Source organism: Gossypium hirsutum, chromosome A08, assembly GCF_007990345.1.
Source record: "Gossypium hirsutum isolate 1008001.06 chromosome A08, Gossypium_hirsutum_v2.1, whole genome shotgun sequence".
Classification (NCBI taxonomy): domain Eukaryota; kingdom Viridiplantae; phylum Streptophyta; class Magnoliopsida; order Malvales; family Malvaceae; genus Gossypium; species Gossypium hirsutum.
Window position 1 is genome coordinate 97,106,008 of NC_053431.1, and position 18,393 is coordinate 97,124,400.

Consider the following 18,393-nt stretch of genomic DNA (forward strand, 5'->3'; position numbering starts at 1 on the left):
GTTATCCCAACTATGGGTATTTGGGTAACCTTCAGACTTGAAACACACCACCAAACTTGCTCTATATGCATAATAGCTTGATTCGCCACTCCTTTGGCGTAGTCCTAGTATTGTCCCTCCTGGTGTAGAATCTCATTCAACCTGAAAGAATAAGTATAACTAATCTATCATAAATCATGTTATTATTTACATCCCTTTTTACACATAATTATAGCTTGTTTAGTAGTAAATCAAAAAAATTTAGTATGTATTTAGGTTGTTATACTTAAAGTAGTAATTTATGCTTTCTAATAATTTTATTACATTTTATAATAAAGTTACATGGTCTTATAGGTCAAGTCGGAAGCTAAAGATGCTTATTTTGGGCAACACTGATGTCTAAGTTGCGACACCAAGATACTGATGTCTCAACGTGTAACAACCCATTTTCAGTAGTGTCAGAAATAGTCATTTTTGGACCACAAACCTAACTAGTAAGTTCATATTAATTATTATTTAATTCGTATGAGCCAATTATAATTCATATTGAGTTTTGACTTTGTGAATTTTAGTTAATTGATTAAATAATTAAGTGTAAGTGATTGTCCCGAAAGTCTAAGTGGTTTCAGAAAATGAGATATCAACATCTCATTTTTGAAAACCGAGGACGTAAATATTTTTATTAAATATTTATGGAGATATTATTTTTATGTGAAAGTTCAGTTTAGACAATTTTATTATTTAGATAGTTGATTAATTAAAAAGGATGAAATCGTTAAAGTCATAAAACTTAATTGCTATTGAATTATAGTGATTAAATGGATTAATTAACTTAAGTGGAAGGTTTTATATGGAAATTATACCATTCCTCTTTAGCATCGACGGTTAAGGCATGAAAAATGCTAAAATTCTATGTTTAATTAAAGGGCAAACTTGTAATTAAATAAATAAAACATAAATAAATAAAATAAAATAAGGTATCATCTTCTTTAATGTTTCTTACCATCGAAAATGGAATTTGGAAACACCATTGAAGGCATTGAGTTTTGGCAATGGCAATTCCTTTTGCATGGTTTGAATTCTTAGTTTGTTTCTTATAGTTTTTATATTTTTGAGATCATCGCAACTAGGTCCAATTAACTTGTACCTACGTTTTTGAAACTATTAAAGATTTTGGATTTTACCATTAATAAATTTTAGTTGTTCTTGATGTTAAATGATAAATTTGTAGTTTTAGTTGTTGATTAAGATTGTTTTGTAAAGTGATTTTTGTTAGTTTTAATTAAACGACTCAATTTTTAAAATATCAAAATTCATAGGGAATTCTTGTGAATTTGGAATAGTTATGAGCTATAGTTGTATAAAGAAAAAATTTGTTAACATGATAAATTAAGAAATTTTGATAAATTTGGAATTTTGGGTTTAGGCACTAAATTGTGAGAAATGTAAAAGTTTAGGTAAAATGTGTAAATAATAAAAATTAAGGGTCATATGCATAAAATGAGTTGGAATATGTATTTTAATTTGATATATTGAATTTAATCATTATATAGATCGAAAAATGAAATTGTACGGAGGGTAAATGGGAAAAAGAGAAAATTTCTGATTAGTCCCTACGAGTCAACCGAAAACATAATTTAGGTAAGTTCATAGAATTATTGCATAATTTTATATGCTTTTAAATTATATTATTTCTCTACTTGTTTAATTAAAAATGGCGTTGAGTGAATATTTAGTAATGAAAATTAATTATGAATTGCATATATTTATGTATAAATTAAAAGTGAACCATTCGGAAATTGAGAAATGGTTGTGAAATATGAAAGATATTATCTCTGAATGGATGAAATAACTATACGGTATGTGTGCAAATATTGTTGAAGTGCTTTTGATTTTGTTAATGTGATGAACTCAGTTGAAATGCTTGTTTGAACATAGTAAACAATTAGAATACGATTGGCATGCCAATAGATTAGAATGTGCGCTTGTACGAGTTTGCACTTCGGTGCCCCTGTTTGCACATTGGTGCCTCTGACTACACATTTGTGTCTTTGTCTACATTTTGGTGCCTCTGTTATACATCTTTGATGCCTTTGGTGTGGTGTAGTTACCTGAGTACCCGAGTCTAAAGTCCATTCATCACTTACCTTTCTTAATCAATTTAGGGAACAATTTCAGAATTAAGTACTTCGTTTTCACCATGCCATAGTAAAACTATGGTCTTGCACATAGTCACATATCACACACCGAAGCCATAGCCCAGCCATGGTCTTACACGGATCACATATCACACTGATGCCATATCCCAGATATGGTCTTATACGGAAATCACTTGTCACTTGTCACTTGTAGCCGAAGCTACCACTATTCACTAATCAGGTAGCCGAAGCTACCATTTTTTTATCTATCAGGTAGCCGGAGCTACCACTTTTCACTAATCAGGTAGCTGAAGCTACTACTTTTCACTTGTCATTTGTCATTGATCAGATAAGTGTAGCCGAAGCTATTACTTATCACTTGTTGCCATGGTCCAACCATAGTATTTCCCTTCAATTCATCTTGTCACTGAACTGAAATGGTCAATTTGATAATTTATTCAATTTTCATGCTTTTACATTATTCACGATTTTATCATCAACACATATGAAATAACACATCAAGAAATTCATAAAATTAACAAATAATCACTAAAATTTAGCCATATAAACTTACTAATCATACTTATTCAACCAAGCGTACATAAACACACACTTATTCAATTTTGAATAAAATTTACTTAATCAAACATGCGAGGCACATAACATCATAGACATGCCAAACAGACACGGATAGCCTTATCATAATATAAACTTTCATTTCATTTCACCTTTTTATATTTCAACTTATGGTTATCTCATTTCGTACATTAGCACATACATATCATGAACTTCTATTCATACCTTGTCAAGTTCCAACTTAACACAAACACATTTTCAATGTCTCAACACCAAATTTTCGTACTGTCAAGATTAGCTCGGTTGGAAAGCACCTCGGTCTTAACAAAATAATTTCGTTAGGGCCCGAAGATATCACACTATCACGAGTAGTAATATAGCATGTATAGCTAAACTCACATATGCTAGTTTAATCCGAGAACCGACTAAACTATAGCTCTGATACAACTAAATGTAACACCCCTTACCCATATCCGTCGCCGAAGCAGATTACGAGGATTACCGAGGAGTACAAAACACTTACAGATAATTTAAATATATTTTCATAACAACTTGTCTCGATTTCATACTATTTCATATTTAAGCTTTACTCACCAAAGTATTTGAAATATCATGTTTATGCAAATAGCACACATGAGGTACATAATTCCATAGTTAAGAATGAACACATTTATCAAACATATTCCACATTCATATATAAATGTCTTACATTTCCATATATCAATAACCGTCATTTTTCTTATTTTTCAGATAATTATGTGTAACCATTGATAAGCAAGTAATTCACTATTTCTTCCTATCAATCACAATTTCAAATGACAAATTGTGTGAATCAGCTCAACCTCATTAGGTGTTTAAATTCTGTCACTTTGATTCACATACTCATAATTTACTAACATATCTTGTCAAACACAACCTCTGAATGATAAAATCACATAATTGGGCTCAATAATAATAATGATAACATTACTTACATTTCTTTTTCCACATGTTACATTTACGACTTACCAACTTGTCCATCCAAGGTACAACTTACGAATTTGAGTACATCGTGATCTGAAGCCCGAAATCTAGCTGAAGCACATAAGTGCTAAACGGAAGCCCGGAGGCTAACTGAAGCATATATGTATAGAAACTTTCAATTTCTTTCATAGAATCAAAAACTAATGAATTCAACAATAGGACCTTGTTGTAAAAGTCACAAAAACACAAAAATTTCAAGAAATAATCAAGAATTGAACTTACTTGAAGTAAAAATATGAAAAACCAGCTTAATAGAACTCTTCCATGGCGTTTTTCTGATGAGAATGCAAAAAATAAAGAGAAATCTAGATAATTCCACTTTAGTCCTAGCTTATTAAGTAAATTTTGCAATTTTCCAATTTTACCCTTAATTCTCTTTATTTTCTTGCTGATTTCATGCCCTTGCCGTCCAGCCCAAATAGACTTTGGGTCTATTTTCCTTTTAAACCCTCTTTCTTTCATCAATTAAGCTATTTAATCATTTCCCACAATTTTGCATTTGATACAATTTAGTCCTTTTTGTTCAATTAACTATCAGAACTTTAAAATTTCTTGACGAAACTTTAATACTAACATATTAACACTCCATAAATATTTATAAAAATATTTATGGCTCGATTTAAAATTATCGAGGTCTCGATACCTCATTTTTTATTTTAATTATTTTAATATTTATTTTAGTACACTTTCACTATTTCAAACTTTTTTCCTAACTTCACATTTAATTTATACTCACTAAATTAATAATATTTCCTACTCATTTATCGGATTTAGTGATCTCGAATCACTGTTCTGACACCACTGAAAATTAGGCGATTACAACTCTCCCCCCTTTCGGGATTTTTCTCCTCGAAAATCTTATCAGAAGAAATTGCTGTCAACACTCATGAAACACATTTACTAGCTTCTCAATATCACAAAGAAAACCTCACTTTAGCATTTAACTTGGTTGAAATCAAATCATCATCAAATAAAGCCAATCATGTAGTCAACATTCATAAAATAATCAAGATTTTCTGATACGTATATAATGTAGAGTAACAACCCGTATAAACAGAATAATAGCTTTACATGAATCTCACCATTTACTTTTATCTTCAACGTAACAGAATAGTATAACAAAGAAAAATAAAGAGGTCCCAATCATAATTTAATCAGACCAACGATGCTCTCCTCAAATATTTTAGCTAGCTAGCATTCTCATACAATAAGAATTTTATCAGAAAATGAACAGCCACATATTCCTCTGACTAATTCTGTCATCCCTAATCCCATAATATTTCATTCATTAAAAAAAATCAATTCAAAAGAATTTTCTGGTAAGTACACTATTTAGACATCATATCTGAATAAGTCAATTTACTGAAATTAGCTTCTTCTCTAATCATGATGTTGCATATCTCGAATGATCTTTGAAACATTCTAATACCTTTTTCTAGAACTGTATTTACTTTTCAAACTATTCTCGTTTCTTTATGCCTTACTAATCACTTCAACACTATACTCTCCAATTCTACAGATGTGAATTTATTAACATAATTCTTATGAAATTTTGTCATAATTACAACTCTGTTAAGGGGGTGAGGTCGTAAAGCCTCTAAGTCAACTCTCATAACTACACACATATTACTTGAAATTCATACATAACATTATTGTTTTCACATAATTCACTTCAAGCAAAATTAATACACTTATATAGTCTATCAATATTTTCTGCCATATATAATTTCAAACGATGAGTTCACTTAGTTTAGCTCAATATCAACAATTAATCAATTTCAATCTCTTAAGTCCATTTATAACTTACCTTTCTTAATCAATTTAGGGAACAATTTCAGAATTAAGTACTTCGTTTTCACCATGCCATAGTAAAACTATGGTCTTGCGCATAGTCACATATCACACACCGAAGCCATAGCCCAGCCATTGTCTTACACGGATCACATATCACACTGATGCCATATCCCAGATATGGTCTTATACGGAAATCACTTGTCACTTGTCACTTGTAGCCGAAGCTACCACTATTCACTAATCAGGTAGCCGAAGCTACCATTTTTTTATCTATCAGGTAGCCGGAGCTACCACTTTTCACTAATCAGGTAGCTGAAGCTACTACTTTTCACTTGTCATTTGTCATTGATCAGATAAGTGTAGCCGAAGCTATTACTTATCACTTGTTGCCATGGTCCAACCATAGTATTTCCCTTCAATTCATCTTGTCACTGAACTGAAATGGTCAATTTGATAATTTATTCAATTTTCATGCTTTTACATTATTCACGATTTTATCATCAACACATATGAAATAACACATCAAGAAATTCATAAAATTAACAAATAATCACTAAATTTAGCCATATAAACTTACTAATCATACTTATTCAACCAAGCGTACATAAACACACACTTATTCAATTTTGAATAAAATTTACTTAATCAAACATGCGAGGCACATAACATCATAGACATGCCAAACAGACACGGATAGCCTTATCATAATATAAACTTTCATTTCATTTCACCTTTTTATATTTCAACTTATGGTTATCTCATTTCGTACATTATCACATACATATCATGAACTTCTATTCATACCTTGTCAAGTTCCAACTTAACACAAACACATTTTCAATGTCTCAACACCAAATTTTCGTACTGTCAAGATTAGCTCGGTTGGAAAGCACCTCGGTCTTAACAAAATAATTTCGTTAGGGCCCGAAGATATCACACTATCACGAGTAGTAATATAGCATGTATAGCTAAACTCACATATGCTAGTTTAATCCGAGAACCGACTAAACTATAGCTCTGATACAACTAAATGTAACACCCCTTACCCATATCCGTCGCCGGAGCAGATTACGAGGATTACCGAGGAGTACAAAACACTTACAGATAATTTAAATATATTTTCATAACAACTTGTCTCGATTTCATACTATTTCATATTTAAGCTTTACTCACCAAAGTATTTGAAATATCATGTTTATGCAAATAGCACACATGAGGTACATAATTCCATAGTTAAGAATGAACACATTTATCAAACATATTCCACATTCATATATAAATGTCTTACATTTCCATATATCAATAACCGTCATTTTTCTTATTTTTCAGATAATTATGTGTAACCATTGATAAGCAAGTATTTCACTGTTTCTTCCTATCAATCACAATTTCAAATGACAAATTTGTGTGAATCAGCTCAACCTCATTAGGTGTTTAAATTCTGTCACTTTGATTCACATACTCATAATTTACTAACATATCTTGTCAAACACAACCTCTGAATGATAAAATCACATAATTGGGCTCAATAATAATAATGATAACATTACTTACATTTCTTTTTCCACATGTTACATTTACGACTTACCAACTTGTCCATCCAAGGTACAACTTACGAATTTGAGTACATCGTGATCTGAAGCCCGAAATCTAGCTGAAGCACATAAGTGCTAAACGGAAGCCCGGAGGCTAACTGAAGCATATATGTATAGAAACTTTCAATTTCTTTCATAGAATCAAAAACTAATGAATTCAACAATAGGACCTTGTTGTAAAAGTCACAAAAACACAAAAATTTCAAGAAATAATCAAGAATTGAACTTACTTGAAGTAAAAATATGAAAAACCAGCTTAATAGAACTCTTCCATGGCGTTTTTCTGATGAGAATGCAAAAATAAAGAGAAATCTAGATAATTCCACTTTAGTCCTAGCTTTATTAAGTAAATTTTGCAATTTTCCAATTTTACCCTTAATTCTCTTTATTTTCTTGCTGATTTCATGCCCTTGCCGTCCAGCCCAAATAGACTTTGGGTCTATTTTCCTTTTAAACCCTCTTTCTTTCATCAATTAAGCTATTTAATCATTTCCCACAATTTTGCATTTGATACAATTTAGTCCTTTTTGTTCAATTAACTATCAGAACTTTAAAATTTCTTGACGAAACTTTAATACTAACATATTAACACTCCATAAATATTTATAAAAATATTTATGGCTCGATTTAAAATTATCGAGGTCTCGATACCTCATTTTTTATTTTAATTATTTTAATATTTATTTTTAGTACACTTTCACTATTTCAAACTTTTTTCCTAACTTCACATTTAATTTATACTCACTAAATTAATAATATTTCCTACTCATTTATCGGATTTAGTGATCTCGAATCACTGTTCTGACACCACTGAAAATTAGGCGATTACAACTCTCCCCCCTTTCGGGATTTTTCTCCTCGAAAATCTTATCAGAAGAAATTGTTGTCAACACTCATGAAACACATTTACTAGCTTCTCAATATCACAAAGAAAACCTCACTTTAGCATTTAACTTGGTTGAAATCAAATCATCATCAAATAAAGCCAATCATGTAGTCAACATTCATAAAATAATCAAGATTTTCTGATACGTATATAATGTAGAGTAACAACCCGTATAAACAGAATAATAGCTTTACATGAATCTCACAATTTACTTTTATCTTCAACGTAACAGAATAGTATAACAAAGAAAAATAAAGAGGTCCCAATCATAATTTAATCAGACCAACGATGCTCTCCTCCAATATTTTAGCTAGCTAGCATTCTCATACAATAAGAATTTTATCAGAAAATGAACAGCCACATATTCCTCTGACTAATTCTGTCATCCCTAATCCCATAATATTTCATTCATTAAAAAAAATCAATTCAAAAGAATTTTCTGGTAAGTACACTATTTAGACATCATATCTGAATAAGTCAATTTACTGAAATTAGCTTCTTCTCTAATCATGATGTTGCATATCTCGAATGATCTTTGAAACATTCTAATACCTTTTTCTAGAACTGTATTTACTTTTCAAACTATTCTCGTTTCTTTATGCCTTACTAATCACTTCAACACTATACTCTCCAATTCTACAGATGTGAATTTATTAACATAATTCTTATGAAATTTTGTCATAATTACAACTCTGTTAAGGGGGTGAGGTCGTAAAGCCTCTAAGTCAACTCTCATAACTACACACATATTACTTGAAATTCATACATAACATTATTGTTTTCACATAATTCACTTCAAGCAAAATTAATACACTTATATAGTCTATCAATATTTTCTACCATATATAATTTCAAACGATGAGTTCACTTAGTTTAGCTCAATATCAACAATTAATCAATTTCAATCTCTTAAGTCCATTTATAACTTACCTTTTCTTAATCAATTTAGGGAACAATTTCAGAATTAAGTACTTCGTTTTCACCATGCCATAGTAAAACTATGGTCTTGCGCATAGTCACATATCACACACCGAAGCCATAGCCCAGCCATTGTCTTACACGGATCACATATCACACTGATGCCATATCCCAGATATGGTCTTATACGGAAATCACTTGTCACTTGTCACTTGTAGACGAAGCTACCACTATTCACTGATCAGGTAGCCGGAGCTACCATCTTTTTATCTATCAGGTAGCCAGAGCTACCACTTTTCACTGACCAGGTAGCCGAAGCTACTACTTTTCACTTGTCATTTGTCATTGATCAGATAAGTGTAGCCGAAGCTATTACTTATCACTTGTTGCCTTGGTCCAACCATAGTATTTTCCTTCAATTCATCTTGTCACTGAACTGAAATGCTCAATTTGATCATTTATTCAATTTTCATGCTTTTACATTATTCACGATTTTATCATCAATACATATGAAATAACACATCATGAAATTCATAAAATTAACAAATAATCACTAAAATTTAGCGATATAAACTTACTAATCATACTTATTCAACCAAGCGTACATAAACACACACTTATTCAATTTTGAATAAAATTTACTTAATCAAACATGCTAGGCACATAACATCATAGACATGCCAAACAGACACGGATAGCCTTATCATAATATAAACTTTCATTTCATTTCATTTGACCTTTTTATATTTCAACTTATGGTTATCTCATTTCGTACGTTATCACATACATATCATGAACTTCTATTCATACCTTGTCAAGTTGCAACTTAACACAAACACATTTTCAATGTCTCAACACCAAATTTTCGCACTGTCAAGATTAGCTCGGCTGGGAAGCACCTCGGTCTTAACAAAACAATTTCGTTAGAGCCGGAAGATATCACACTATCATAAGTAGTAATATAGCTTGTATAGCTAAACTCACATATGCTAGGTTAATCTGAGAACCGACTAAATCATAGCTCTGATACCACTAAATGTAACACCCCTTACCTGTATCCGTCGTCGGAACTGAGTACGAGGATTACCGAGGAGTACAAAACACTTACAGATAATTTAAATATATTTTCATAACAACTTGTCTCGATTTCATACTATTTCATATTTAAGCTTTACTCACCAAAGTTTTTGAAATATCATCTTTATGCAAATAGCACACATGAGGTACATAATTCCATAGTTAAGAATGAACACATTTATCAAACATATTCCACATTCATATATCAATGTCTTACATTTCCATATATCAATAACCGTCATTTTTCTTGTTTTTCAGATGATTATGTGTAACCATTGATAAACATGTAATTCACTGTTTCTTCCGTCAATCACAATTTCAAATGACAAATTCGTGTGAATCAGCTCAACCTCATTAGGTGTTTAAATTCTGTCACTTTGATTCACATACTCATAATTTACTAACATATCCTATCAAACACAACATCTGAATGATAAAATCACATATTTAAGCTCAATAATAATAATGATAACATTACTTACATTTCTTTTTCCACATGTTACATTTACCACTTACCAACTTGTCCATCCAAGGTACAGCTTACGAATTTGAGTACATCGTGATCTGAAGCCCGAAATATAGCTGAAGCACATAAGTGCTAAATGGAAGCCCGAAGGCTAGCTAAAGCACATAAGTGCTAAATGGAAGCCAGAGGCTAACTGAAGCACATAAGTGCTAAACGGAAGCCCGGAGGCTAACTGAAGCATATATGTATAGAAACTTTCAATTTCTTTCATAGAATCAAAAACTAATGAATTCAACAATAGGACCTAGTTGTAAAAGTCACAAAAACACAAAAATTTCAAGAAATAATCAAGTATTGAACTTACTTGAAGTAAACATATGAAAAACCAGCTTAATAGAACTCTTCCATGGCGTTTTTCTGATGAGAATGCAAAAAAATAAAGGGAAATCTAGATAATTCCAATTTAGTCCGAGCTTTATTAAGTAAATTTTGCAATTTTCCAATTTTGCCCTTAATTCTCCTTATTTTCTTGCTGATTTCATGCCCTTGCCGTCCAGCCCAAATAGACTTTGGGTCTATTTTCCTTTTAAACCCTCTTTCTTTCATCAATTAAGCTATTTAATCATTTCCCACAATTTTGCATTTGATACAATTTAGTCATTTTTGTTCAATTAACTGTCAGAACTTTAAAATTTCTTGACGAAACTTTAATACTAACATATTAACACTTCGTAAATATTTATAAAAATATTTATGGCTCGATTTAAAATTATCGAGGTCTCGATACCTCGTTTTCGATTCTAATTATTTTAATATTTATTTTTAGTACACTATTCACTATTTCAAAAATTTTTCCTAACTTCACATTTAATTTATACTCACTAAATTAATAATATTTCCTACTCATTTGTCAGATTTAGTGATCTCGAATCACTCTTCCGACACCATTGAAGATTAGGCTGTTACAACTCTCTCCCCCCTTAGGGATTTTCGTCCCGAAAATCTTATCAGAAGAAATTGCTGTCAACACTCATGAAACACATTTACTAACTTCTCAGTTTCACAAAGAAAACCCCACTTTAGCATTTAACTTGGTTGAAATCAAATCATCATCAAATAAAGCCAATCATGTAGTCAACATTCAAAAAATAATCAAGATTTTTCGATACATATATAATGTAGAGTAACAACCCGTATAAACAGAATAATAGCTTTACATGAATCTCACCATTTACTTTTATCTTCAACGTAACAGAATAGTATAACAAAGAAAAATGAAGAAGTCCCAATCATAATTTAATGAGACCAACGATGCTCTCCTCAAATATTTTAGCTAGCTAGCATTCTCATACAATAAGAATTTTATCAGAAAATGAACAGCCACATATTCCTCTGACTAATTCTATCATCCCTAATCCCATAATATTTCATTCATTAAAAAAAATCAATTCAAAAAAATTTTCTGGTAAGTACACTATTTAGACATCATATCTGAATAAGTCAATTTACTGAAATTAGCTTCTTCTCTAATCATGACGTTGCATATCTCGAATGATCTTTAAAACATTCTAATACCTTTTTCCAGAACTGTATTTACTTTTCAAACTATTCCCGTTTCTGTATGCCTTACTAATCACTTCAACACTATACTCTCCAATTCTACAGATGTGAATTTATTAACATAATTCTTATGAAATTTTGTCATAATTACAACTCTGGTAAGGGGGTGAGGTCGTAAAGCCTCTAAGTCAACTCTCATAACTACACACATATAACATGAAATTTGTACATAACATTATTGTTTTCACATAATTCACTTCAAGCAAAATTAATACACTTATATAGTCTATCAATATTTTCTACCATATATAATTTCAAACGATGAATTCACTTAGTTTAGCTCAATATCAACAATTAATCAATTTCAATCTCTTAAGTCCATTTATCACTTACCTTTCTCAATCAATTTAGGGAACAATTTCGGAATTAAGTACTTTGTTTCACCATGCCATAGTAAAACTATGGTATTGCGCATAGTCACATATCACACACTGAAGCCATAGCCCAACCATGGTCTTACACGGATCACATATCAAACTGATGCCATATCCCAAATAGGGTCTTATACGGAAATCACTTGTCACTTGTCACTTGTAGCCGAAGCTACCACTATTCACTGATCAGGTAGCCGAAGCTAATGCTTTTCACTTGTCATTTGTCATTGATCAGATAAGTGTAGCCGAAGCTATTACTTATCTCTTGTTGCCATGGTCCAACCATAGTATTTTCCTTCAATTCATCTTGTCACTGAACTGAAATGCTCAATTTGATCATTTATTCAATTTTCATGCTTTTACATTATTCACGATTTTATCATCAATACATATGAAATAACACATCATGAAATTCATAAAATTAACAAATAATCACTAAAATTTAGCCATATAAACTTACTAATCATACTTATTCAACCAAGCGTACATAAACACACACTTATTCAATTTTGAATAAAATTTACTTAATCAAACATGCTAGGCACATAACATCATAGACATGCCAAACAGACACGGATAGCCTTATCATAATATAAACTTTCATTTCATTTCATTTTACCTTTTTATATTTCAACTTATGGTTATCTCATTTCGTACATTATCACATACATATCATGAACTTCTATTCATACCTTGTCAAGTTGCAACTTAACACAAACACATTTTCAATGTCTCAACACCAAATTTTCTCACTGTCAAGATTAGCTCGGCTGGAAAGCACCTCGGTCTTAACAAAACAATTTCGTTAGAGCCGAAAGATATCACACTATCACGAGTAGTAATATAGCATGTATAGCTAAACTCACATACGCTAGGTTAATCTGAGAATCGACTAAATCATAGCTCTGATACCACTAAATGTAACACCCCTTACCCGTATCCATCGCCGGAACAGAGTACGAGGATTACCGAGGAGTACAAAACACTTACAAATAATTTAAATATATTTTCATAACAACTTGTCTCCATTTCATACTATTTCATATTTAAGTTTTACTCACCAAAGTATTTGAAATATCATCTTTATGCAAATAGCACACATGAGGTACATAATTCCATAGTTAAGAATGAACACATTTATCAAACATACTCCACATTCATATATCAATGTCTTACATTTCCATATATCAATAACCGTAATTTTTCTTGTTTTTCAGATAATTATGTGTAACCATTGATAAGCATGTAATTCACTGTTTCTTCCTGTCAATCACAATTTCAAATGACAAATTCGTGTGAATCAGCTCAACCTCATTAGGTGTTTAAATTCTGTCACTTTGATTCACATACTCATAATTTACTAACATATCCTATCAAACACAACCTCCGAATGATAAAATCACATATTTGAGCTCAATAATAATAATGATAACATTACTTACATTTGTTTTTCCATATGTTACATTTACGACTTACCAACTTGTCCATCCAAGGTACAGCTTACGGATTTGAGTATATCGTGATCTGAAGCCCGAAATCTAGCTGAAGCACATAAGTGCTAAACGGAAGCCCGAAGGCTAACTGAAGCACATAAGTGCTAAATGGAAGCCTAGAGGCTAACTGAAGCACATAAGTGCTAAACGAAAGCCCGAAGGCTAACTGAAGCACATAAGTGCTAAACGGAAGCCCGGAGGCTAACTGAAGCATATATGTATAGAAACTTTCAATTTCTTTCATAAAATCAAAAACTTACTTGAAGTAAAAATATGAAAAACTAGCTTAATAGAACTCTTCCATGGCGTTTTTCTGATGAGAATGCAGAAAAATAAAGAGCAATCTAGATAATTCCACTTTAGTCCTAGCTTTATTAAGTAAATTTTGCAATTTTCCAATTTTGCCATTAATTCTCCTTATTTTCTTGCTGATTTCATGCCCTTGCCGTCCAGCCCAAATAGACTTTGGGTCTATTTTCCTTTTAAACCCTCTTTATTTTATCAATTAAGCTATTTAATCATTTCCCACAATTTTGCATTTGATACAATTTAGTCCTTTTTGTTCAATTAACTATCAAAACTTTAAAATTTCTTGAAGAAACTTTAATACTAACATATTAACACTCCATAAATATTTATAAAAATATTTATGGCTCAATTTAAAATTATCGAGGTCTCGATACCTCGTTTTTTATTCTAATTATTTTAATATTTATTTTTAGTACACTATTCACTATTTCAAGACTTTTTCCTAACTTCACTTTTAATTTATACTCTCTAAATTAATAATATTTCCTACTCATTTGTCGGATTTAGTAATCTCGAATCACTGTTCCGACACCACTGAAAACTAGGCTGTTACACCCTTACCATGAACCTACAATCGATATCATTCAATGGTTACTCACATATATTTATCGAATACTTTACCAAAAGCCGAAGTCTCACCTTAACCTCACCTGAAACGACAAGCCTTATTAGCTTTTCCTTGATCACTAATCACGAGTACTTCCCAGATCTGCATTAACCTTTATCATTGAAAACATATTGGGTGGCTTGTATCCAGCATATGTCACCCTTTTCTACTAAAGCCTATTCGGCCAACCTTTACCGAAGTGAAGAACACTTACCAAAATCTCACACCTAAGGCAATCGGCAGGGATCCAAAAGACTGGGATTTGATACTAGTCCTACCAAAACCAATTAGAAGAACTGAGGGACAAAGTGATCTATACTAGCAAAACCGATTGAGAGAGCAAAACACTTACACTAGAATTAGTCGAAGTAGAAAGAGTAGTGGCGGCACAAAGGATGTTCGGCTCTTTGAGACTTGTATGGTGAAAAATGTTATTTGCCACAAAGAAAAGTAGAAATTGTTTAAAACCAGAGGTGAATCAAAAAGAAAACATTGAGTAGGGAAGAATAGATAATCGACACAAAGAAAATGAAGGAAGAATAAAGGGTTTTCGACTTTTAGATCTTTGGAGAAAAAGGTGTTTTCTGGCAACAAGGTGAGGGAGAATTCGGCATTAGCCTAGCAACCTCACATTCGGCATCTATATATAGCCTCTAGCCGAATTTCCTATCCCCTAATTCTCAATTCGGCTCCACCTCTCTGCACTCCTCATCTCTTAATTTTTCTCCCTGATAACCCCTTAATCCCTTCCTCAAATTTCTCCTCTTATCACTCCTTACAGAGTTCACATTCAACGCCACCACTGTCCATTCCTTAAGCAAAAATAAATCTTTCCTTTGAGCATGGAGGGATTCGAACCCCTTACCTCCTTACCTGCATGTGACGCCACTTGCCACTCCAGCACAAGGCTTTCTTGTTTCCAATTCTTCCTTCATTTAATTAAAAGCCAACCTACTTGCCAACATGGTTCTTTTAATAATTAAACCATAATTTCCTTCACCCCTAAGTTCAAACTCAAACGTTAACCAAGACTTACTATCACATAATTAACACTTGACTAGGAATGTTAAACATAATTTTTATCGAAACCGAAAAAAATGAAAGTTTGGGATTTCAGGATTTTTGGGGCGTTACAGGATAGAAAAGAAAGGGGAGTAAACATTTAATACTAACTTGTTAACACTCCATAAGTATTTATAAAAATATTTATGGCTTGGTAGGTCACGATACCTCGTTTTTATCCCATTTTATCTACAACTTCTTTTAATTCATAATTTCACTATTTCAAAATTATTTCTAAAAGCACACTTAGCATTTACTTACTAATATCTAAACTCACATGTTGGATTTAGTGATCTCAAATCACTGTTCTGATATCACTGAAATTTGGGTCGTTACAACTCTCTCCCCCTTAAGAAATTTCTTCCTCAAAATTTTGTACCTGAAAACAAATGCGGATACTGTGATCTCACAGATTCTTCCGTCTCCCAGGTTGCCTCCTCCAATCCATGTCAATGCCATAACAATTTTACTAATGGTACTCATTTATTTCGTAGCTCTTTAACTTCCCGAACTAATATTTTCACTGGTTCCTCCGAATAAGTCATATCTGATTGTAGCTCTATCTCAGTATGAGGAATCACATGTGAAGGGTCTGATCTATACCGTCTCAACATAGATACATGAAATACATTATGAATTTTCTCAAGTTCTGGAGGCAAGGCCAATCTATAAGCTACTGGACCAATCCTCTCAGTGATCTCATACGGCCCGATAAATCGTGGACTAAGCTTTCGTTTTCTACCAAACCGTAGAACTTTCTTCTACGGGAAAACTTTCAAGAACACACGATCACGCACATTGAACTCTATATCTCTTCTTTCCAAATCCGCATAAGACTTTTGACGATTGGAAGTAGCTTTCAAACCTTCTCAAATAATTTGAACTTTCTCTTTAATTTCCCGAATTAAATTCACTCCCAGTAGTTTTGATTCACTTAATTCAGACCAATACAAAGGGGTTTTCATGCCCGTGTGACCCATCGAGCCTGAAAATTACTACGGCCATGCGAACTACACAGCCCAGTCCAGTAATTACCATATATTCCAGAATTTATCTGTGTTGAGCCCACAAGCCCATTGGGTCCACACGGCCCATTTTGGCCTATCGTGGACCAGAATAGCCCAAACCCATGAGAATGCTCATGGCAGCCTCTATAGTCGAACGCCCATGTTTCGTAGGCTTGGATTACCACATCTGTGTTCGCACACCCATGTGGCCAAAAGGCCACTCTTTTGGCTTTTCAACTTTTCGACTTATGCCGTTCTTCAGTCTATTCAGTGTGAATACACACCTGCTTCTGAAAACGCGACGAAGTCCACGACCACCAACCTATATTCAAAAAAGATTCTTCATTAGTCCTATAATCAACAAGATTAAACACCTTCTTAAACACTTATCACAAAAACACACCGATATTCGCCTTGATTGAATGAGTGTGGTTTCAGCCCACCCAAAACGTTGCTAAAGATTGCTAACAATCCCCTTGGTGGTTATCTACACATAAAGCAGATTCATTACCCATGCTGCCAAAACTTATGAGTTAAACCCATATATAATAGCCTATAAACATAAGTCCAAAGCGGGGAACAGGACCATTCGGCCAGAAACCCATGCCAGCATAACCTAGTTTGGATCAATCACGATGACAAGTATTACCTTCAATCCAGAACGAGCAAAAAGGTTCCTATTGAAACTACAATGGTAGAGGACTCCTTCGTACCTCGAGGGTTACTTAAACCTGAACGAACACCATAATCAATAAAAGAAGAAGATAAAAATTGACCTTATAGAAAAAAAGGAGATAAGTCAAATAAAATAGAGTCAAATCGAGACTTACCAGTTGGCGTTCAGCCACCAAAGACAAAGACTTGTAAGAGAAGAACGAAAGAAGATGAGAGAAAATGAGATCAAGAAATTTCCCTAGGAGCACAATCGACTAAGGAATAGACGGGAAAAAGGGACAACAACAATCAGTCAGGAAGGGAAAAAGAACTGAATGAGAAGAAAGGGAAACAGAAAATTACTCGCTTAGAAGAAAAGTGGTCCGGAAAGGAACACATAAAACGTAAGACATAAAAGAGTGGATCCCGAAAGCAAGAACTAATCGACCTAAACAATCAAAAATGCCGCACACTAAAACTAACCAAAATCGGCAACCAACACAAAAGGAGAAGCTAAAGCCGACTTTTGCCAAAAGAACTCCCAATTCGGCAACTTCTCTACCCTTATCCACCTCAACTGAAACAATCTTGAACAAGAGTTCAAATTCGGCACAACCTCACCCCTTTTCAAATCCCACAACCCCTTCCTAAAAACTCTCCATAATCCTCTCCTTGCTTTTCTCCCCAATCCTCTCCTTGATTTTCTCAACAAAACACCACCAACCAAGTCAAACTCCACTCAACAGAGTTTCAAACAACCACTGCTTCTTACATGGCAAGTGTAGCAAAATAAATACTCTTTTACATTGCCATGA